Source organism: Pinus tabuliformis, chromosome 1_2 (genome assembly GCF_031772625.1).
Source record: "Pinus tabuliformis cultivar Carrire ecotype Pingquan chromosome 1_2, CPIR1, whole genome shotgun sequence".
Classification (NCBI taxonomy): Eukaryota; Viridiplantae; Streptophyta; class Pinopsida; order Pinales; family Pinaceae; genus Pinus; species Pinus tabuliformis.
This window is the reverse complement of record NC_142298.1, coordinates 1,342,121,982-1,342,148,123: the sequence shown is the minus strand read 5'-3', so window position 1 is coordinate 1,342,148,123 and position 26,142 is coordinate 1,342,121,982.

The following is a 26,142-nucleotide window of genomic DNA, read 5'->3' as shown; positions in this document are numbered from 1 at the left end:
TTAAGGAATAAGAACAAAGGGTATATTTTTCTATTGAGATGTTAAGACTTCTTCCACCATTCCTACTCTTAAGGAGTGTTGAACCACCCTTTGTGTATAAATAGGAAAAGTGCTTTATAAAAGAAAAAAATAGAGAAAAATGTTTATATGATTTGCTAACATGGTTTGTCAAATGAAGGATAGGGGGTCTCATCAAGAGCCAGCCTACCATGATCATAAGGAAGAAAGTGAAGTGGCATTCCCACTATGGCCACCACACCAGGGATATGATCCAAGAGGCACATCAAAAAAATAAAGAGTCCTTGGAACAGGAGGTCTCATCATGAGCCAGCCTGCCCACCTTTCACTCCTTCCTGGTGAATGGCATTATGATTTCTCTGGTTACCAAGCTAGCATAATGGCCTCCATTCTGACATTGCACAACACTTTCCTAAGCATACACAAAGGATCATGGTTCCATGGGTGAAATAAACAACTCTGTCAAGGTTATGGACACCTGTGGGCAACAGAGCTTTGTTGATGGTATTGAAGTCACATTCCTTATACACCAATAGAAATTATAAAACCCTTCTTCTTCTTATATCTTTGTAATGGGTCAAATGAGATTATGTACATAACCCCTCCGAACCTTTAATACATGAAAATCAATTACAATCAATTATGACGGAAAAAGTTGATAATGACCGCATCGGACCTTTTGTGCATGTCAGTTGTCCTATCCTCCAAATCTCGCATCATATCACGACATTCTCTTATTTATTAAGCGATTCTATTATACACCTTGATTTCAGCAATCTGCTCATTCTTGTAAACATGGCATCTCAGTATACGTTGTTCCTTTATGACTCTATACCATGGTAGTTCAGCATGTCTCTCCTTCATTTGATGGCCGAGGATGGCCTATCACATTGTAGGGGGGGAGCAGGTGACCTCATAATTTGTTGGCATACGTGTCAGCCTATCATTCGAAGAATTCTCACTCGAGAATAGCAAGGCTTAACGTGTGCTAATCATGGGAGGAAGATAAATTCATAGAGAACCACAGGTGTTGATAGTCTTTGATGCTGCACGAGAAATCCTAACAAGGGTAGGATGGATAGTTTATCTCAATCATCTACAACAATCCAACGAGACCATGGCAATTGAATTTTTGTAGAACTTGCAAGAACATCACTCCATGGTAAGAGGGAAACAGATAGTAGTCACCGATGACATAATTGTAGAGGTTTCAGGACTGCCAGCCACTGGACCTGTGTGGACTCTAAAAAAGGTGAGACTGCGAGACGCCATAAAAATCTTCCAAGATGAAGGGCAGAACCTGACTGTAAGAGGAAAGGGAGTTCTACCAGTAGCCTTGGGAGAACCATGGGCAGAGTTGGCGAGAATCATCCAGAGTTACATCACCTGTGAAGGCAGGAAAGACATGGTAAGATGACGCCATCTTAAACTTTTAGCCGTGTTAAAAAAAAATGCACTGTGAATTTTCCTGTGTTTTTAAATTCTTTATTACATGATGTTGCCCGAAGCATGAAGAAATCTCGCCACGTAGAATCGGTAGTAAGTCACCATGGGTTGATACGACTAATAGTTAGCTATAGTCTTGCTCAGCAATAGAGCAGTTGGGAAGAACTGATTTTCACAATAGACGGGGGACTGGCTTTGCCAGCCCCAAAACGAAAACATGCTGCCAGTACATCGAATAGACCGCTAAAACGAAGGAAATCCGTTAGATTGGCATGGATTAGAGGGAGGCTGGAAAATTCCCAGGGGAACACTAGTCAACCGGTGGAAATAGATGATTCAGGGGACAAGCAACCCCCACAATTGGAAGGAGAAGAGAATGAAAAAGAACTAGAGGAAAACGATGAAGGAGAAACAGAGGAAGAGACCGAGCAATCTGGTCAGGGGGAAGAAGAAACAGAGAAATGTGAGGAAATCCCATTGCAAAATCCGCTGCAAGAAGATGAATTGGCCCAGATTCTGGCCAATATGGGTGAATATGCTCAACCTTTCAGCCCACTAAACCTCCACACCAAAGAAGGACCGAAGGAGCATTCTGCTCATGACAAAAATACATCTGAAGAATTGTGTGACGAGGAAGAAGAAGAAGAGAATCACTCTACCCATGATGAAAGTGTATCCGAAGAGAAAAGTGATGAAGATAAAGAGGAGGAACAATCTGTTCCTAGTCAGAATACACCAGAAGAATTTCATGAAGAAGAAGGGGTGGAAGAAGAAGTTACCCAGGAGATAGCAGAACAAGCTAGGGTTTCTACCCCTGAACAACCCAATTAACAAAACAATGAGGAAGTACCCCAAGAAGAAAATCAGGAAACTGGTCAAGGCAAAAGTCTAGGCCCAAGTAAACAAACAGTTGTTCCTTCTAAGAAAACAGAAGAAATCAAAAGATTACGAAAGGAACAACAAAGACTGCTTAAAGTGATAGCATGACTTCGACAACAAATAAGGGTTTTGAAAATGGGGAAGAAATCAAAAAGGACCTCGGTGGTAAAGCATGCAACCACCCCGAAAAAACCCCTTAAGAAAAAGATTAAGAGGACTCAAGTCCAACCTACTGTTCAAAACCGAAAGGAACAACATTCGGTTGTTGCCCATGTCGAAGTACAAACAAATAACATATCGGCCTGTGACAAAGAAATTCAGACAAAGGCACAGTCCTCTGAGGAAATCCGAACCATAAATACAGGATGATGCAATAAGAAGATTCAAGTAAACCTCCCGCTTACAACTACTATGTGGGATAGTGACCCGAGGACAGTAACTCTGCGAAAAGATTTGGTGCAAGCCCAGCAAGCAGTAGAGAAACTTACAGAGCAGACTGTCTCTTGAGAAACAACAATAGCTGAGGGACGTTAACTTATCCGAAAGTCAAGCCTTTGAAGGATGGTGAAAGGAAGAAGAAAGAGTAAAAAAGGTAACTAATAGACTAGATGTAGTCATCAAACAAATGGATACCTTATGCTCTATGTATACTGACGTTCTAGCATGTAGAGCACCTGCTAGGAACTATGCTTTGTTTTTAATGGAAAGATATTTGCAATTGAAAATTAACACTGTCAAAGCAGGAGCCCCTATAGAAATAAACACTATTGATGACTTCATAAACTATTGTAAGCACTATGTGGTGAAGGTTTAGAGATTATTATGTGAATTCTATTTGCACAACCTTGTGTTAGATCGAGAAACAGAGCAGAATCCCAGCCCTTTCGTGGGTGATGTCCAACTATAGGCATTCATTTCATTTGGTGTTAATCAAATAAAATGGCTTAAAGCCTAAAATGCCTTTCAAAGACAAGAGAATGGATTAGACTTATGGGTGAGAGCTGAACCTAGAGACCCATTGCAGTTATGGAATAAACATAGGAACCTAATGAGGACTCTGGGTGTGATGGAGGCATTGGGACCTATTCATACAGCAATCAATCGGCAAGGGATAGAATACTTCTTTACCATCAAAGACCTTGCCATTGCAGCTGCCAAATTCCAATATCAGACTTCTAATCCGAATATCCAACACAGGGAACCGTTTAACTATGAGAACTTTAAGTTAGCTACTGACCACTTCGGTCTCTTTGGTGACCTTATTTTGAGAGAAGGCCCATCTTGGTTAGGCTGTAGGTTCCGAAGTCCGGTCATTTGGCATCCTACACCAGGATACCAAGCCTTATATGAAATGCCTGAGGGTCAGACAGGACATCTTTTTGAGCACCTAGCTAGGCATCATGGTTGTAGACCACCTCATGAGATCTCGTCTCCAGCCTACTCCCTCACTGCCTTGCATGTCAACTACAATGTTTTCATGAGGGCATGAAAAAGGGTAAGCAGGGGGGTGTGTTGAGCACTAGAGAAGGTATGTTATTATCATTTATTTTGTCATCTTTTCTTTAAAACTCATAACCTCTTTACATCATGAACTAGGTATATGACAAGAGATTATGATAAAATCTAGAAGATTTGTATGCAACGTGAAATAACTAATAATTACCCTTTTCCTATGCAGAAAAAGGAGAAAACGAAAGATTGCCATCCCAAAGGAAAAGACAAGACAAAGTAACTGGTGTCCCTTTGATAGGGAGCCACATTCAAACGAGGCGATCCAAATTGGAGTGTATCAACCAGGAAAAGGAAAAGGAGATACCAAATCAGCGCAAGAGAACAAAAGGATAACTGAGAGCTAAGAGTTTGGCGAATCCCTCGGGATCCTTTGATCTTGAGGGATCGCTACCTTAATGATTTTCTGTATCTTTGATATCTACGCTCGGCTGCTATAAGAAGGGGGCAGCACTGCTAGCCCGTGGGGATGGATTATTGTTGTTTTTATGAAATTCTCCTTTGTACTTGAAACTTTGATCATCAACTCTATTTAAAGAGCGATTCACTGTAACTCTATTTTGATGTTTTAATATATAAATCTTGTTGCCGTTCCATCTTTGATTTTGGAGTAATCTTAAGCAGAGTGTCCCTAGAGGCTAAGGGCCTGACCCTAGTGGAACACTTGCTCTTGTACCATTATTTCCGATTCGTGTGTGGTTTGATCTCTTCTATTTGCTCTGTTCAGTAATCTGATGTGCCTTACTACTTTACATATTGGTTCTGTTATATTTTGTTTATAGTTGACTAAGTAATGTTATTCTTTATAACATGAATGTTATGTTATTCATTCTAACTTTATATCGCATCGTTGTTCCTTTAACAATTGATATAACATTGTTGTTCCTTAAAGATTGCCATTGTTGTTCGATTACAGGGTAACAGTGTTGTATATTCATAAATTGATATTACTGTATTTATCTATGGTTTACTCTTAAACGTGATTGTTGTTCATTTGGGATTGTTGTTCCATCATGATCACAATTACTGTTTCTTTATAATTGTGATTCATACTCATTGTATCGAAGCTCAGATTACTGTTCCTCTCAATATTAAGATTGCTTTGTGTAATATTTGATCTAGTTTGTTGTACATTTACATTTGATTTAAGTTGTTGTTCTATATTTCATTTCTGTTAGTTTGTTGTTTTATTTCTGTTTGTTGTTCAATTCATCTCTAAAGTAAAGATTGTTACTCAATTCCTGTAGGATATAATTATTGCTGCATTCATTTCTGTAGGTTAAGGTTTTGTTGTTCAATCCTGCTAATAAGATTAGTTGCTGTTCCATTTCTTGTCATTTGAATTATCATTGCTTTGGTGTGCAGAATGATCTGAGACTGTAGTGAACATTGACATATGTTGTCTAGTTCCCAGATTGATGATCTTTTCCTTGATTACTTTTTAATTGCATCAGTTTACAGAGGGAAGAGTTACCATTACTGTAGCCTTGACTGATAAATCGTTGTAGCTTTCTGAATGCATGACTTGAGTTTTAAGTTGCTTTTTGTAAGTAGATTTTATTCCAAGCATCCGTTTACTCTTGTATTTAGAGCACTATACTACTAGCATTACTCTGACAAATGACCGCCTCAAACTGAGTACACTCTTTGAGATAACAAATCGTTCCTGGATTGACAATTAATGTAGGGTAAATAGAGGTGAAAAATACCCTTTTTACTGCTCGACACAATGATGTAGCAAGTGAATCTGATGTGATCCTTGTTGATCAAATCTATTTTAGTGCCCTTGCCACCACGCTTGGTGTTATACTCACTATAATAATCATTGTCCCCCTCCTTCTTGGCTCGCTTCGACCTGGTCTTGAACGCGGTCGAGATTTCATCTCCTATTGGTGAGAGCCCCGTGAGGCGTTGAGTTTCCTCCACATGAATTGGACATTATTTGTCTAACCAGAGTAAGCCACCATGCATCTTGCTCCCCAGAATGTTAGTGCATTTCATTGCAATGAAAGACGTTCCGAAGATCGACAAACTCCTCAAATTTATCAAAATTGAACGCTGAAGTGACTGAGATGTTCCTTTGATATTCGTTGTCATTGTATCATCACCCTTTGAAACTTCTTCTGTATATAACTCTCACTTGAGTGCTAGAAACCGGAAACAATTCAAAAGATCGTTGTCTACCAGTGTTGCCTTGTCATATTTCCCATATAATGATTCTATAACAGTATTCTGTTATCTAGTTTGTCTTCAGGAACTGAGATTATCTTTGTCATACTTCTGCATTGCTGACATATGAAAGTTACAGGGGGCTGATCGCAAGTGCTTGAGTAACGTTGTTGAGTTTCAAGCCGAGACTCGAAGAATTTTGTCACCTGAATTGGAACCTCTGAAAATTCCTGCATAACCATGCAAATTAAGTAGACCAAATTCGATACGACATTTCTGACTAGACTCGCTAACTAATTACTACGACAACTTTACCTATGCATACATGATCATGTTAACTGGTCGCTGGCTGAGCTATACCTAACTTGGATGACGCATGATGAGAAAAGTACAAAGTGGAGCAGATGGGTAATAATGTGACCGTAATGGTGAATTTATTGGTTCTCTTTCCATAACAGGAAAAGATTATATGGAAATTTACCTGACAAGGGGTATTATTACCTAATTATTATGGAAAGCACTCTGAATACGATGGATAAGACTTGTGAAACATGTGACTGACCTCCACGACGACTGTCAGTTGCGGTGAAGTGGCATAGGTGCCGCAACTGAGCTAACACATGAGAATTATTATATGGAAAATAAAATAAAATAAAAAACTTAAACGGACTGACTACTTGATTGTCTTATTCCTACTAACTCTAAACCTACCTATAGGCCCTTTTCAGGGACCTCATCAATTAGAATATTGGGTGTTGTACTGATGGAAAGGCTTCAAGCATGTGCCATTCGCCCATCCTAGTATCAATATTCCATCCAGTTGTGCAAGTTTCACTGCTCTGAACTCCTTGATTTCCGTGACTATGAATGGACCAAGACAATGCATCTGCAACTTACCTGGGAACTTCCAAAACTTGATGTCTTATAATAAAAATTGTCCTCCAACTGTGAACAATTTTCTCTTAATGTGCCTGTTGTGCCATGCTTTCTGCCTTGTTTTCTCAATAGACTGGTGGAATTCAGCTAGAAATCTGGCTTCATCTAATTCCATCAATTCCTCCAACCGCTTCTGTAGCGATGCATCGTCTTTCATCTTTGTATCTTGAGCAATGAATATGCTCGGTGCTGCAAATTCAGTAGGTACTGTGGCTTCTCGTCCATATACCAACTAGAATGGTGTTTTCTTGTGTGATCGCTTGATTGTTGTTCGCTACACCCATAACGTGGCTGGTACATGCTCATCCCAATTGTCTCGACTTGCTGAACATATCTTCGTTAGTCCCTTCTCCAGTATCTTGTTGAATGCTTCAACCATCCCATTAGCCTAAGGGTGGTATGGGTTGCTCTTATGATGTTGGACTAGGAAATTCTGCAGGAGGGATGCAACTATTTCATTTATAAAATGAGTCCCTTGGTCACTTGTTAGGATTTTTGGGCATCCAAACCTGGATATGATATTTTCAAAAATAAACCTTGTCATTGTGTCTATTGTACAATATTTAACTAATGCTGCCTCTACCCATCGCATGAGATATTCGGCAGCTGTGATGATATATCGTGCATGATAATGACATGCTGGTGGGTTGATCGGCCCAATGAAATCAACTTCCCACTTTTCAAAGATCTACATTGTACATATTGGTTGTAGTGGTAATTCATCACGACGTGAAAGTTTTCCAACTCTCTGACACACATCATAGCCTTTCACATATTATTTGGCGTCCTTGTAGAGTGTAGGCCACCATAACCCTACTTGCAAGACCTTCCTCGCCATTGCTTTTCCCCCGACATGCCCTCCCGCAACTCCAGAGTGGCACTCCCATAGTACATCTTGCCTTTCATGCTAGAGGAGAGATCATCACAAGACTTGATCAAGGCCCAACTTATAAATATGTCCTGCGATCAGCTGATAGTCAACTTCTCACACCACCATGTGTCACTTTTGTGTTGTTGTATGTCCCTCCGAACATTGCACTGTGGATAGAAAAGCTGCAATTTCCTCCAAGTAGTCAGGTATTGCTTCTATGCGGAATAAATCAACATCCGATAGTTGATCATCTAGGGAACCCCAACTTTCCCTTGATTCTAGTCTGGAGAGGTGATTTGGTCCCACATTCAACCGGCCTAGTTTAATGATAACCTTGAATGTAAACTCCTGGAACAACAGTAGCCACTTGTAGATTCTTCCCTCTAAGACTGGCTTGTTGACCAAGTATTTTAATGCCGAGCGATCTGTAAAGAATTTGAACGGGGCTCCAAGTAAATAGCGCTGAAACTTTTGCAAGGATTATACCATGGCTAGTTCTTCTCTCTTGGTCATGGTATAGTTCCTTTCTACAGTTGACAACTTCCTACTTACAAAGAATATTGAATGATCCAAGTTCCCTTCCCCTGGTTACACCAACACTACCCCTAGCACAATTCCTGATGTATTGATATGTGCATGGAATTTTTTGTTCCAGTCTGGGTATACTAAGATTGGAGAACTTACCAAGTTTTCCTTTAGGATGTTCAATGCCACTTGACAAGTCTTCGTCCAATTGAATGTTTCTGTATTCTTGAGTAGCTTCTCCATGAGGGTGGTTATGGATGCATAATTTTGGATGAATCAACGATAATACCCTCTGTGGCCTAGCGTTGATCGCAACTACTTCATATTAGCCAACGGTTCCATATTTAAAATTGTCGCAACCTTTGGAGGGCCCACACAAACACCGTCTTTGCAATCGATGTGGCCTAGCAACATACCAAATGGAACTACAAAGATACACTTTTTTAGGTTTAGGGATATTTGTATCTATCTACACCAGTCAAAAATTACTCTAAGTAAGTTGCAATGCTTCTTCGACAGGTTGTAAACTATCCAATCATCCATGTATACCTCCAAGAACCGGTCTTGTAGTCTCTAAAGGCAGCAATGAAAATTCAGGAGAACATAGCAAGCACATTCTTTAGGCCACAAGGCATGACGTGGTATGCGTACAAGCCCCATTATGTGGTGAACATTGTTTTCTTCTTGTCCTCTTCTTCTATTCAGACCTGATGGTACCCTGAGAACCTGTTGTAGTGGCTACAACCATCCTCCCAAAATTTTCCTCTGCTTCATTTTGGAGCCTCCCTACCAACCATCCTTGGCAGCATGTCTTTCACTGCCCAGGTACTTATGATTTCAGTTGAGTTTCTTCGGCTTATCAGCTTGTGTTTGCTAACTTGTTTACCTTTCACCTGCAAGTTGGCCTCTCATGACTTAGTCTTCAACTGGTTCTTATGCTAACTTGGAGAACTTTGTAGAACTTGAGGGTAGTCAACCTTTCTCTCCATAATTGCGCAGTGCATACTGACATCCAGAAGTGCTCTCCAAAATTGTGTAGAGTATGCAGGATGCCTTCCCCAAGAAAATTGCACAGAGAAACCCATCACTGGGCTTTCTCTCACAATTTGCGCAGTTCTGACTGGAAACCTTGGCTTCTGTCCAAAAATTACACAGATCTTGAGGGGCAGCAAGAGCCACTCAGCTCAAAAACTACGCAGAAGTCATCCCAAGGCTTGCTTTCTGTTACATGTGCTCATAGGTTGATCGGTTCCCTCCATGACTGTGCAATATTTCCTTGCATGCATGGGAAACTTTTTCCCGAAAATGAAAAAAAGAAAAAAAGAAAAATCATCCCTATATTTTAGGGATCTATTTTTAGAAGCTGGGGGTTACATGCAAAAGCCATTTTAGAAACCTCCGCAAAGTGTCACCTCTTCCTAGAATTGTGACATGCACATCATAAGCCTCGATTGTGATATTGCGATAATGAGATTATCATAATTGCACATCTTTCATACTTAATAAACCGATATAGTGATATCGCTATTACATATCGGTGCGGTACTCAAAGATAAGTTTTATTTACCATTTGAAAAGGTTTTACGATGTGCTATATTAATGAATAATAAATAACCACGCGAAGCCATGATTTCAGTTATTAAAGGATTCTAATAGTATTTATGATTTCAAATCCCAAGGAGATTTGATGGCCTGTTTAGATTGATTCACATTTAAAATTCCCTTTCCTTCATTTCAAAGCCTTGTGTGTTTTTATGCTTCCGCGTTTAACTCCTATTGCTCTTCATTCCTTTGTATTCTCAATTTGCAGGTTTCGCCCGAGAAAGAATTGTGTAACAAGATGACTAAGTTGAAGAAAGGAAGGAAACCCAATGAAGCTACACAATCCTCTACTTCTGATGTAACAGAAATTCCCCCATTATTCTCAGACATAGCATGCACTATCGACAGTGGTACTTCCTCATGGGAAACCATGTACGAGTTGTTGGAGAGCGAGGGTCCAAGGATAATTCAATGTAAAGCAACAACAGATGCCACTACCTCTTCTGAAGCCTCCCATTTTGAAGCTACAAGTTCTTTTCTTCACAAAATTGTTGTTGGACCTAAGATTTTACAATACACCGATATGGTAAAATGGATAATAGACAATATTAACATTGCCGACCGAGCATTCCGGACCTCAAGGAAAACGATTATTAGATCCTTCAGAGTGGAAGATTGGAAAAGCATGTATCATATACTAGACCCAAAGAAGGTGTATGATAAAGCCTTCCTCAAGCATTTCGTAGCTGAGAATGAGGAACCATCAGACCCAATTAAGCAATGGAGGTCCAATTCAAACAAGCACAAATATGAGAAATCAGGTATGTATTCTATATCATCTCTTGATGCTCCCTACTCTTATATTGCAACTATGATGTGTAGATTGTTTGAATATGTCGATACCACTGAATTCTCTATTGAGTGGGTTCCCCTAATTGATGCAGTAGTAAACTATTTTATAATGGATTGGGGCACTATCTTGTCTAACAACCTTGCCTTTAAAATTTGGAATATAGACAACACCCATATGTCACCTCTAGAAAAGTCCCACCATTTTTTATGAGTGCCTACATTATGGATGTAGTCGGTTTCACTACCAGTTTCCCAACTATGGGGTGGAAATGGAATATTCAAGATCCTACCCCCATTCATATATATCACAAAATCTTGTGGGAATCCAATTTTCAAACCCATTTCTACAAAATTGACAAAGGAATTATGCTACCCATCCACCAAGTTTTTTTGATAAGAGGGCCCCAAGGTTATCTGATGAGGCCAAGATTTATATTTTACCAATAGGTAGGAGGTTTGGGGAAGAACTATTTACTTATGTCCAAGTCTTTGGAAGTATAGCACCTCCCCATGTTCTCCCATGGTATGTACCAGATAAACTGCTTGCCAGAGAAATTTCTTACCAAACTGTAGGGGATGGGATAACCAAGACCCTAAAAGAATCTAAAAAGTCACTTTGGCCTTCCTTTCCCATCCAATGTGGTGTTTATGCATTACACAATTTCAGGCATACTACTCTTGAAATTGATCACATTACATATTTAAAGCTTACCACCATTCGTGGCAGACAGTTTGACCCCAATAAGGTTGCATAGAACTTCACTACTTCAGTAATATAAGACAATTCAACCATGAGGATGTTGATTTTGATGACTTGTTTGAGTCAGCTGAGATGTTTTCACAAGTGAAACATTTGGCTACTTTGATATTGGACCCACAAGAGTTAGCTCGTTTCCACCAGTACAAAAAGAAAAGGTTACAAAAGGTCCCTTTGGATCTATTAGAAATCCTTTGGAGCATGTACTTAAATATATATTTAGAAATTTTTTGGATTAATATTTTTAATCAAATAAAAGTGGTTGATATTAATGATTGGGTGATTTCATTTAATTTTAATTAATACTATTTTTAATAATATAATTATATTAATTCATAATAAGATTATTATAATTATTTATTAAATAAATGTATTATTTAGGTGATTAATATATATAAGTAAAATATTTTATCGATGATGAAGATGATTCACTAAGACTGATATGGTTTATCGGACTTTAAGAAAGTACTAGTCTAGATTCTCGATCTATCATGCGCCGAGAGGAATTAAATGTTGGAAATAATACTGAGAGGGGGGGTGAATCAGTATTATCTAATACTTTTAATAAATCTTCCTTATTTGTTCTTTGAATTATTTTTGCATGTCAGTACCATAAAATAATGAGCATGAACAAAGAAAAACAGATAGTCACACCAAAGAACACAAGATGTAAGGTGGAAACCCAATGTGGGTGAAAACCACCTGCTGCGATATGTCTCTATCTTCTTTCAATTTAGAAAATTCTTTTACAATGGTTTTGTACTGGTGCAGTCCTTTACCAGTACGCAGGCTGCAACCTGCAGAGAGCTACAACTCTCTCTCTCTCGTTTTCCAGTCTCTCCTGGAAGGGAGCTACAACCCCCTACTTCTTTTCATAAAGCATCAAATGATCATTAAGTACATAAAAGTTACAGTCCACTACAGTTATCAGATCAACAATAACAAAACTAACCCAGAACACCTTATCAACAGAAAAATTCAATCAACAGAACATCTTAAGACAGATACGCAGTTTTCCCTTTTGTGGCCTGCGTCGCTACACAGTTCACCTTCTGCTTTCCTGCGTATACCCGCAGAGTTCCTTCTGTCGCGCTGCGTGCCCACGCACTGTTCCTTCAACTGCACTGCGTACTGTTACTGCAGGTACGCACCCAGAGACATTATCGCGCCGCGTACTGTTGCTGCAGGTACGCATCCAGAAATACTATCGCGCCGCGTACTTTTACTATGCGTACGCACCTGAACCTTAGTCGCTCTGCGTACCCACGCAGCTCTTCTTCTTATGCTCTGCGTACCCACGCAGGTCTCCTGTTTCTGCTCTGCGTACCCACGCAGATCTCCTGTTTCTACTCTGCGTACCCACGCAGCTTTTCTGCTAAACACCTGCGTACTTCTGATTAGGGCCGAATAGGCTGTCCACCAGAGTGGCACAGTTGCTCAGATCTGATCATGCACTCGAGAGATCACCCTTCACAGATTCGCCTTCAACTTCCCTTTCATATAGATCAAGCTTTTAAGACCATAACCCAATATTTCAGATCTAAAGATATTCAATTGCAAAAGATGCTTAGCCAAGTGATCTCCTTTGCTTTATATAGGCAAGCTCCTCCTAAAATCATGGAACAATACCACGAGCCAAAACCGTAATAACACAAATACCGTCGGCTAAATACCAAGAGTAAAACATAAGAAACCCCACGTGTGCTTTTCTCTGCCTTGAAATGTGTGCACTGGGGTACGCACCTCCTGAACGGCTGGCCTGCGTATCTGGACGCGGTCCCTGTATGGTGTACCTGCGGGTACGCACCTTCTGAACTGATTTCCTGCGTACTTCATAATTTTCAACATATTGAGAGCCTTGCCACGGGAGTTGCCATCAAGTACAACATCTGTAACATATAGCCATACCAGAAACATAATGCCAACAATCTCCCCCTTTGGACTTGATGGCAACCTCACAAACTTCAGCTTCATTCTCCCCCTTTGACATCAAGGGCAAAGGGGTATACTCCCCCTAAGAACATGCTCCCCCTGAAAATGAACCAGATCTGCAACAAAGAACCACAATCCTCCAAGAAAGAGATAGAGACATATTGCAGCTATTTCCAAGATCTCCTTCTGACCATCCTTGATAATGCCAACAATGCATTATATGCTCCCCCTGAACCTGTACCATCAAGCAGAAAAGGTTCAACAATAAGATGATGCATCAACAACCCCCAGCTTTTGCCTGAGGTATTCAAAAGTGTCCCTGGGCAATGGTTTGGTGAGTATATCAACAACTTGTTCCTTAGAAGGAACATACTCCAACTTGACCTTCTGTTCAAGCACTTGTTCCCAGAGAAAATGATACTTGATCAGTATGTGCTTGGTTTTTGAATGCATAACAGGATTCTTTGAGATGCTGATTGCACTTGTGTTATCACATAAGATGGGGATTGGTGGTGTACAAGTGATTTGAAAATCCTGCAAAGTCTGCATCATTCAAAGGAGTTGGGTGCAACAAGATGCAGCAGCAACATATTCCGCTTCAGCTGTAGACAAGGCAATCGAACTCTGTTTCTTGCTGAACCAAGATACCAGTCTGGAACCCATAAAGAACGCACCACCACTTGTGCTTTTCCTGTCATCCACGCTTCCGGCCCAATCTGTATAAGCATGAAGTGTAAGATCTGTATCTGTAGGATACCATAAACCATAATTTTGAGTCCCTTGAAGATATTTGAAAATTCTCTTCACTGCCTGAAGATGAGTCTCCTTCGGATTTGCCTGAAATCTTCCAACTATTCCAACTGCATGCATGATGTCCGGTCGGGTACCTGTCAAATAAAGTAAACTTCCAATCATAGATCTGTAGGTTGGTTGATGTACTGCTGCAGATTCATCATTTGCACTGAGGCTACATCCTGTGACCATGGGTGTACATACTGGTTTTGCATCTTCCATGCCATATTTCTTCAAAATCTGTTTGAGATACTTGGTTTGAGATAAAAAGATTCCTCCTTCCTTTTGTTGGATTTGCAAACCAAGGAAATATGTCAGTTCTCCTAGCAAGGACATTTCAAATTCTTTCTACATGACCAAGGCAAAGCTTTGACTCATAGCTTCTTCATTGCTGCCAAAAATAATGTCATCTACATACACAACAAGTATTAGCAATTTGTCATTTTCAACTTTTATATAAAGATTGCTATCTGTTGATCCTTTTGAAAAACCTTGTTGATGAAGATATTTGTCCAAACGGTAGTACCAAGCCCTTGGAGCTTGTTTGAGACCATAGAGGGCCTTTTTTAATCTGCATACAAGGTTTGGATCATTTCCAAGAATGAACCCATCTGGCTGTTCAATGTATACTTCTTCTTCCAAGTCTCCATTCAGAAAGGCTGATTTCACGTCCATTTGAAATACTTTGAAGTTTTGAAAACTTGAGAGAGCAAGAAACATTCGGATGGCCTCAAGTCTTGCAATAGGAGCAAAGGTTTCTTCAAAGTCTATTCCTTCTTGCTGCGCATACCCTTTACAAACAAGTCTGGCTTTGTTTCTAATTACTTCTCCATTTTCATTCAATTTATTTTTGAAGACCCATTTTGTTCCGATAACATTCTTATCCTTTGGTCTAGGAACCAGCTCCCAAGTGTTGTTCTTTTCGATCTGCTCAAGTTCTTCATCCATTGCTTTCACCCAACATTCATCTTTGCATGCCTCTTTCACATTTTGTGGTTCAGTAGAGGAGAGTAATGCCAAATAGCTTGAGGCTTCTGCAACTTTTCTTCTTGTTTGTACACCTGCTTCTTTCTGCCCCATAATCTGAGATTCTGGATGATTCTTCTGAACATATCTGGATGGAGTCTTTTCTTCTATTCTTGTTTGCTCCTCTGGTTCTTCATGAGGTTCTTCTTGAGATTCTTCAACATTCTGTCGTTTGGGGTAGCCTTCATCTTCTTCGATGTCCTCATGATGTACTTGCCTAGGAATGTATCCCTTCTCATCAACCACTACATCAATGCTGTCAACAATTCTGCCAAGTCTTTTATTGTAGCATTTGTATGCTTTGCTATATGGAGAGTAACCAAGAAGAATGCCTTCATCTGCTCTAGGTTCAAGTTTGCCAAGTTGTTCATCAGTATTCTTGATATAGCATTTGCTCCCAAAGATTTTGAAGTGCTTTACCGAAGGAGTCCTACCACTCCAAAGCTCATGAGGATTTTGAGTGCTGTTCACCCGGACATTTGTTTTGTTGAGAATAACAACCACAGCATGTGCAGCTTCACCCCAGAAAGTTGCGGGAGTTCCTGACTCATCAAGCATAGCACGAGCCATTTGTTGGACTGTTCTGTTCATTCTTTCCACAACTCCATTTTGCTGAGGAGTTCTTGCTGTAGAGAATTCTCTTCTTATCCCATGTTCTTCACAGAAATCGAAAAATTCATTTGAAGTAAATTCCCCACCTCTGTCGGATCTGAGGCACTTAATTTTGTGACCTGATTCATTTTCAACCAAGGCTTTGAAGGATTTGAATTTTTCGAACGCTTCATCTTTGTGCTTCATAAGTCCTAGCCAGACAAACCTGGAGAAATCGTCAATGAATAATATCAAGTATTCTTCTCCTCGAGGTGTTCTTTTTCTGAAAGGACCGCATGTATCTGTATGTACTAGCTCAAGAGGCATGCTAGCTGATCCTTCTTTCTCTGGAAAGTTAGTTCTGGTTTGTTTTCCAAACTGACATGATTTGCATATGGTGTTGTCAGGAATTTTGATATCTGGAAGATCGCGAACTGCCAGATATTTGCATGCTTTCCTTATTTGTGAAAAGCTTAGATGTCCCAACCTCCGATGCCATAACCAGTGCTCATCATCCTTGCTCAGATAGCATTGTTGTTGTCCTTCTTCAAATATGTACAGATTATTTGGAGTTCTTTTGCCTTTGATCACTGTTTTACCTGTATCAAGATCACGAACAAGACATCCATTTGATCTAAATATAACCTCGGTTCTTTGATCACACATCTGGCTGACACTTAGAAGATTATGCTTCAATCCATCAACATACAAAACATTTCCAGCCTTGACCTTTTCTTTTAACTGAGCAATGCCTTTTCCTTTTATAGTTGCAGGAGTATAATTTCCAAAAGAGACTTTCTTTCCCTTTTCTAGATCAGAATATGACTCAAGTTTTTCTTTATCACCTGTCATATGCTTCGAACATCCACTGTCAATGTACCATAGATTTTCTTGACCCTCTGCATAAAATGCTATCCCGCATCTTTCTGTTTGAGGTTCCTTTATTCTCCATGTTTTGGTGCTTGAGGCTTGTTCCTTTTTCTGCTGAAACCTGCTCCTACATTCAGAGTCTTCATGACCAAAGTTATTGCAAATAGAACATTCAACTTCATTTTCAAGAACCGAAAAGTTGTTATAGGTCCTTTTTGTAATCCCGGTCATACTTCTTTGTTTTTGAGCTTCCCTAGTCATGATTGTTTTATATGCAACACATTGAGCTGCTTTGTGACCAAAGTTATGGCAAGAAAAGCATTGTCCATTGAAGAAACTTCTGCGGTTATCGAATCTACCAGCCAATTGATTGTAATTTCTATTGTCATCTATTCTTGAACCAAATTGAGAAGATTTTACCTGTGGCTGGTTGTAGCTTTTGTTCACCCTTAAGATGGATTGCCCCTGATAGTTTCTGTTTGCAATTCGTCCCTGCTTTACCTGATGGTCTTCATTGTGCTTTTGCTCATTTCTTCTTGCTGCATCAAGATAACTTTTTGAGGTGGATGCTTGAGAAGTTTCTCCATTATAGCCCAGACCTGTCTTGTTTAGAGGAGATCGCTACACATTGATAATCTCATCCAAAGTTTCAGATCCTTTGACAAACTTAAGATTAATAGCTTTTGTTTTCTCAATCTCTTTTCTAAGACCAACAATTTCACCTTCTAGTTTTTCAAGATGTTTTTCCTTTTCATCAATTTGAAATTGTAGAGTATCAATGATCACATTCTTTTCTTCTATACATCTCTTGAGTCTAGTAATTTCATCATAAAGGTTATCCACATCTATAGCATCCATATAATCATCATCTTCAAATGCCATTAACAACTTATATTCATTACCTCGTTCATCTTCATCACTGTTTGATAGACCATCACTATCTTCATGAGTGTAGTAGCTTTTCTTATTTGCACTCTGTTTCTTGTTCCATCTAGCAGGTTCCTTTCCTTTATCCTTATAAGGACATTTTGCAGCATAATGACCTACTCTTCCACAAGCAAAGCATTTAAAAGGTAACTTACCTCTGAACCTTCCAGAACCCCTTTGAAGATTTCTGACAAAATTTGATTCTTCTTCCTCTTCTTCTGGGACATGGCTTGCTTCATAATAATCTTCTTTGCCTGATGCCTTGAAAGCAGCTTCTCTTCTGTCTGATGGACCTCCCTTTCTCATTTCATAAGCAGTTAAAATTCCATGTAGCTGAGACATAGTAAGAATTCGTAGATTTTCCTTTTCTTCTATTGCAGATACTTTAGATTCAAACTTGGGGGACAATGATCTTAGAACCTTTTCAACCACTATAGCCTCTTTTATTTCTTCACCCAAATTTTTCATACAGTTAACAATCTCATCTACCCGAAGAAAATAGTTAGCCACACTTTCATCATTATACATCTTGAGAGTCTCATACTGAATCCTGAGAGTTTGAAGTTTAGCACACTTTACCTGTTCATCTCCTTCATATCTCGTGACAATTTTGTCCCATATCTCTTTTGCGGATTTGTAATGCATTACCTTCATGAATTCCATTTGGGATATACATCCTAATAGGGTACTGACTGCTTTGGCATTTGTTTCATACTTCTTTTTATCAGCTGCATCTGTAGGAGTAGCTGAAGGAAAAGCGTAGCCTGTCTCTACGATGTCCCAAACTTCTGTACCAAGAGATTGAAGATAGGCAGTAACTCTTACCTTCCAATAATTGAAGTTTGTCCCATCAAAAACCGGTGGCCTGATTGATGCTTCTCTCTCGTAGTTGCTCATGATGAATGATCTACCTTCAAGCGATCAAGCTTCTCTCAAGGACCTGCTCTGATACCAATTGTTGGAAATAATACTGAGAGGGGGGGTGAATCAGTATTATCTAATACTTTTAATAAATCTTCCTTATTTGTTCTTTGAATTATTTTTGCATGTCAGTACCATAAAATAATGAGCATGAACAAAGAAAAACAGATAGTCACACCAAAGAACACAAGATGTAAGGTGGAAACCCAATGTGGGTGAAAACCACCTGCTGCAATATGTCTCTATCTTCTTTCAATTTAGAAACTTCTTTTACAATGGTTTTGTACTGGTGCAGTCCTTTACCAGTACGCAGGCTGCAACCTGCAGAGAGCTACAACTCTCTCTCTCTCGTTTTCCAGTCTCTCCTGGAAGGGAGCTACAACCCCCTACTTCTTTTCATAAAGCATCAAATGATCATTAAGTACATAAAAGTTACAGTCCACTACAGTTATCAGATCAGCAATAACAGAACTAACCCAGAACACCTTATCAACAGAAAAATTCAATCAACAGAACATCTTAAGACAGATACGCAGTTTTCCCTTCTGTGGCCTGCGTCGCTACGCAGTTCACCTTCTGCTTTCCTGCGTATACCCGCAGAGTTCCTTCTGCCGCGCTGCGTGCCCACGCACTGTTCCTTCAACTGCACTGCGTACTGTTACTGCAGGTATGCACCCAGAGACATTATCGCGCCGCGTACTGTTGCTGCAGGTACGCATCCAGAAATACTATCGCGCCGTGTACTTTTACTATGCGTACGCACCTGAACATTAGTCGCTCTGCGTACCCACGCAGCTCTTCTTCTTCTGCTCTGCGTACCCACGCAGGTCTCCTGTTTCTGCTCTGCGTACCCACGCAGATCTCCTGTTTCTGCTCTGCGTACCCACGCAGCTTTTCTGCTAAACACCTGTGTACTTCTGATTAGGGCCGAATAGGCTGTCCACCAGAGTGGCACAGTTGCTCAGATCTGATCATGCGCTCGAGAGATCACCCTTCATAGATTCGCCTTCAACTTCCCTTTCATATAGATCAAGCTTTTAAGACCATAACCCAATATTTCAGATCTAAAGATATTCAATTGCAAAAGATGCTTAGCCAAGTGATCTCCTTTGCTTTATATAGGCAAGCTCCTCCTAAAATCATGGAACAATACCACGAGCCAAAACCGTAATAACACAAATACCGTCGGCTAAATACCAAGAGTAAAACATAAGAAACCCCACGTGTGCTTTTCTCTGCCTTGAAATGTGTGCACTGGGGTACGCACCTCCTGAATGGCTGGCCTGCGTATCTGGACGCGGTCCCTATATGGTGTACCTGCGGGTACGCACCTTCTGAACTGATTTTCTGTGTACTTCATAATTTTCAACATATTGAGAGCCTTGCCACGGGAGTTGCCATCAAGTACAACATCTGTAACATATAGCCATACCAGAAACATAATGCCAACATTAAACCCTTGAGGTCCAAACCTTTTTTTGGAATATAGAATTTGAAGAATTTGACTTACCATAAGCTTGTAAAGTAAATCATAAGTTGTTTTTTTCACTATATTAAATTTTGATTGAGATAATTACTTGCAATGTTGAATAGAAAATAAATCATTTATTTAATGTTCTCACTAATATTATGCAACTCTCGACTTAGCCAAATATATTTTATTTTGTGAAATCCTCAACTCTTCGTTAAAATTTAAACAACTTAATACACATTTAAATTTTATAATTTAACTACTATAAAAACACATAGCATTAGAAAATTACATATCAGTTTCATCTCATATGTTTTCGATTAAGAAACTATGGCTCACCTAAAGTTCATACTTACCAGTCAGACTGGTATCGTTCATAACTACCAGTCAGACTAGTATCATTCATAGGTACTGTTAGCACTCCAGGAAGCTCTCTTAGGTTGTAGCTCGGATATGCCTGGAAACATATAAATCTTCAATATCGTTCTCTGAACTATTGGAATGGATTGGGGTTTGGATCAAGTCAAATGATTGTTTCAACTCTATTTTCACTCAAAACATGCATGAACACCCTCAGCTTGACAAGGCTGTCAACCACTAATGCTCAATAGTTTATATATTCAATGAATAGATGGAGAATGCTAACTGTACCAACAGATACATACATAAACACATATGAATGGCTAGCTACAGAAAGTAAATGAAGCTTACAAATCTAATTTGTCAACGTAGAGATAAGATGACAGTTATCTGGCATTCGATAGAGAAGAAAACATGAATAACCCATTCAAGTGCAAGCTTAGAATAGAGGAAAAGATGGCGATTGAACATATAACAACAAAAGAAGCTTGTATTACTGGAATGAAGATGAGACGCTGAGAGGAGTAAAGTCTCCATAGTCTCCAAAATTTGAACCCCTGATAGTTCTAACTTTCAGCCATTTATAGGCTTTTTACAATGCTCTCAGGCTCTGTGAGGCTCGAGGTGTCTTAATATATCCCCTCTGGCTTCTAAGTGCTTGATTCCATGATTAGACAGACATGAGCTAGAGGTCTCTTTTTCTAACAACCTAGTAACCAAATTCTGGTAATTTTGTCGTGCTATCAGGTAGCTCACTCATGCCAGCGATGCTCCATGATCACTTCTGTTGGTTCGGTTGCATCGTGCTGTGTCTTTTTCCCCTTTCGGCCATCTGTCTCCTAGCCTCTATACTATAACGGAATGGGCCTTCGGACATTTGAAATCCTTTCGAATATTGAAAGCGACTGTTTTTTGTTTTACACAGAGAAACGATGCAACACTGTGAAACTCCAACAAAACTATGTTCATTTTGGACTTCAAAAGTCCTTAAATATGGTCTATTTCTCTATCAGGTCTGTCGCTATCACAAGTCGCTTCGGCCTTGCTCCTTTGTATTTCGTTAAATAACGAAATATGTGAAAATACATTAAAAAACGCTTTTCGGTGGATCTCAAAATCTATGCAATAATGTTTATATAGCCATCAGGTCTGGCTAATCGCAACACATAGATGTATGGGTATAGGCCCCGCTCCATAATTTTTCTCTAATTGTGATATCGCAATGCGATTAGTCGTAATCGCATATCACGATAGCCCCGGGCCATTGTAAGCGCTCTATTGCAGTTGCCAATTGCGATTTTCCAATTAGATCTGGACTATTGATCGGCCAGATCTGATGGCTACTGTGCCTTCACTAGTTTATGCCTCCAATACTTTGTTTTTCACTGTTTTTACATGTTTTTCGCCTCCCGATAGTGTTTCTTCGTCATTCTAAAGGCTCTTCTCATGCGATTGTTTTGATCTTTGGCATGGTTTTACTAGTTTTTGAAGACTTAGAGAGCATATTTGGATCCATTTGGATTAGGACCCGATGCAATTATAGATGCGAGAGTAATATTTTAAAGTTTAGCTTATGGCCAAAGCAAAGCAAGAGGAGACGTGGCCGTTGAAGCTAAAACAGGGGACATTTCCACCAAAAATAGCAGCACTGCACCTTAGGGGCTAACAGGTACTAGACTTTTCAGTGTTTGTAGACGTGGAAATTTGAATACATCGATATGGTCGAGAATTGACCTTGATTTGACGTGAGCATTTGCATTTTGGGCGGAGAAAGCTAAGTGATGATGTAACTATTGACCAACTAATTCATAATATAGTAATATTAATTCATAATAAAGTTATTATAATTATTTATTAAATAAATGTATTTTTCAAGTGATTAATTTATATGATTGAAATATTTTATTGATGATGATGATAATGATGATTCACTAAGACCAATATGGTCTATCGTACCTCAATAAAGTACCATCCTAGATACATTGAACTCCATATCTATGATGCGTTAAGAAGGATTAAATCCCTCGAGGTGCAAACCTTCTTTTTGGAATGTAGAATTTGTTGAAAAGTTTGTACCTAAAGGAATTTGATCCCTCTCAGTGCATGATAGATCTAGAGTTAGATTGATGTAGGTTGCTTCTAGTTGAGGGAAACATTGTCACATTTTTAGATTATCATTATTATGTATATGTTTGAGATAAACTTCATACTTTGAAACTTACACTATGTTTTCTTTGCTTGACATGACCATATCATTCTCTTCTTTAATTTAGTCTATATTGCTTGCCTTGAATGGTTTGTGTTTGGATGCTTTGAGTGGTTTGTGTGTGTATGCGTTTGGATTTGGATGGTATAATGTTTGTGAATGTATAGTGTTATATTTCTATATGTGTATGTAATTTTGTATTGGTAATTAGTTGGTGATGAAGGAAGGAGACAATTTTGTTAATAGTTTGCAGGAAGATTGATACTACACATCTATTTCATTTAATTTTAGGTATCACAACTTTTGAAAACTAATTAACTCTTAATAGTGGCCCTCCAGGTATTACTAAATATATCTTGAAGAGTAGTTTTAATTTTAAATTTTCTCAGTTACCTCAATTTGTTGAGATGGTAGATATTGTTAATAATTTTAATAATGAAATAAAAAATTTGAATACAAAGTGAAAGTGTAATAATGTTGAATGACATAAAATGTGAATAATAAGAATGTAGTCAAATACTAATAGTCTTAATTGTGATTAATCTCAAACTATTTTCTTCTACTATTCTTATTGTCACCGCTGTTAGTTTTACCATATTTTCATATCTATTATATGAAAAGAAGAGTTGAAATCGTAAATCATTCAAATCTTTAACTCGAGTTATTGTAGTAAACATCATACATTCTCTCTCTTACTCTCCAATATTAATAGGTTGAATTACTAAAACACAAAAATCAATACTTATTATCAATACTTTTTTTGTGCTTACATTGAAATCAATGCACATTGTTAATCCAGTCACTTTAAAATTAATGTACTATCATACATCCAGTTAGATCAAATAAGAAATCAACATCTACACTGAAATCAATGCATATAACACAAGCCATCAAATAGGATTAGAAATGAACATCTACACTGAAATAAATGCATACATTGCAAGAAATCAAAAAGGATTAGAAAACAACATCTACACTAAAATAAATGCATATAATGCAAGCAATGAAATAGGATTAGAAATCAACATCAACACTACAATCAATGCACCTAGCGCAAGCAATCAAATATAATTAGAAATCAACTTCTACCCTGAAATCAATGCATCTAGTCCAAGCAATTAAATAGAATTAGAAAACATATACACTGAAATCAATGCATTTAGTGCAAGCAATCAAATAGGATTAGAAATCACTACATTGAAATTAATGCATCTAGTTCAATCAATCAAATATCATTAGAAATCAACATCTAAACTGAAATCAATGCATCTAGTGAAAGCAATAAAATAGGATTAGAAATCACCATCTACACTGAAATCAATGCATCTAGTGCAGGAAATATTATTCTCTGTCTCTCTCTCCTCCATCTACATCTATATCTCCCTCCATATCTCCTTTTGTGTCCCTCTATCTCACCCCCAAACATACACACTCTCTCTCCATCTCTCCCTTTTCACTCCCTCTCTCTCTCTCTCCACTTTTCTCTTTCCATGTCTTTCTTCTTCCCTCCCTCTCTCCCCTTTCAACTCCATCTCTTTTTCCCTCCCTCTCTCCTCTTCTCTCTCCCTCCCTCTCTCCCCTTTCAACTCCATCTCTTTTTCCCTCCCTCTCTCCTCTTCTCTCTCCCTCTCTCCTCTTCTCTCTCCCTCCCTCTCTCATCCTTCATCAATCTCTCTCTCTCTCTTCATTCCTCCTCTCCCCTCTCCTTCAGTGTATCTCCTTCAGCGCAAGCAATCAAATATGATTGAGAATCACCATCTACACTAAAATAAAAGCTTCTAGTCCAAGAAATCAAATATAATTAGAAATCAACATCTACACTGAAATAAATGTATCTATTGCAAGCAATCAAATAGAATTAGAAAAATTATACACTAAAATCAATGCATCTAGTGCAAGAAATCTAATAGGATTAGAAATGAACATCTACATTGAAATCAATGCATCTAGTGCAAGCAATCAAATATAATTAGAAATCAACATCCACACTTAAATGCATGCATCTAATGCAAGCAATCAAATAGGATTAAAAATCACCATATACATTGAAATAAATGCATCTAGTGTAAGAAATATTCTTCCCTCTCCCCCCCTTCCATATATATCTATATCTCCCTCTATCTCTTCTTCTTTGTCTCTCTATCTCACCCCAAAAATGCACACACTCTCTCTAGCTCTCCCTTGTCACTCCCTCTCTCTCCACTTTTCTTTCTCTATGTATTTCTTCTTCACTCCATCTCTCCCCTTCCAACTCCATCTCTTTGACCCTCCCTCTCTCCTCCTCTCTCTCAAGTCCTCTCTCGTCCTTCTTGTCTCTCCCTTTCTCTCCCCCCATCTCTCTCTCTCTCTTTTTCCTATAACCATTTCACTATCTCCCTCACTCTCTCCACCTCTCCCCCCATCTCTCTCTCTCTCTTTTTCCTATAACCATTTCACTATCTCCCTCACTCTCTCCACCTCTCCCCGCTCCATATTTGTGTTCCCCCTCTCTCTTTTGCGCTTCTCTCCCTCTCTCACTCCTTTCTTTCTCTCTCTCTTTATTCTTCCTCTCCCCTCTCCTTCAATTTATCTCCTTTAGTGAAAGTAATCAAATAGGATTAGAAATCACCATCTACACTAAAATCAATACATCTAATGCAAGATATCTTCTTCCCTCTCTCCCCCTCAATCTATATCTATATCTCCCTCCATTTCTCCTTCTTTTTCTCCCTATCTCACCCAGCAAAACACACACACACTCTCTCTCCATATCTATTTATCTCTCCCTATCTCTATCTCTTTCTTCTTTCCTCTCTTCACCTTCTATCTATATTCTCCCTTTGTCTCTATTTTGTCTCTAATTCTCACCCCCAAAACATATACACTCTCTCTCCATGCCTATTTATCTCTCCCTCCCTCCTCCTCTCCTTCTCTCTCTCTTTTCCCCTTCTCTCCCTCTCCCCCCCTTCTATCTCTCTTCCATCCTACTCTCCTCTCTCCCTCTCTCTCTTTCTCTCCACCTTTCTCTCTTTGTGTCTTTCTCCTTTCCTCCCTCATTCTCTCCCTCCCTCCCTCCTTCTCTCTCTCATGTCATCGCTCTCTTCCTTCCTCTCTCTCCCTTTTTCTCCCATCTCCTCTCTCTCTCTCTCTCTCTCTCCACCCCCCAACTTTGTCACTATCTCCCTCCCTCTCTCCTTCTTCCCCCCTTCTCTCCATCTCTCCTTGTTTGTCTCTTTATCTCACCCAAAAGATACACACTCTCTCTCCATCTCTCCCTTGTCACTTCCTCTATGTCTCTCTCCACTTTTCTCTCTCAATTTCTTTCTTATTCCTTCCCTCTCTCCCCTTCCAACTCCTCTCCCTCCCTCTCTCTCTCCTCCTCTCTCTCAATCCCCTCTCTCATCCTTACTCTCTCTCCCTTTATCTTCTACCTCCCTCTCTCCCCCTTTCTCTCCCTTTCTCTCACTCCTCTATCTCTCCACCTCTACCACTCTATGTATTTGTTCTTCCCCCCACATATATATAGAGTTAATATATATCATGATATATTAATATATATTATA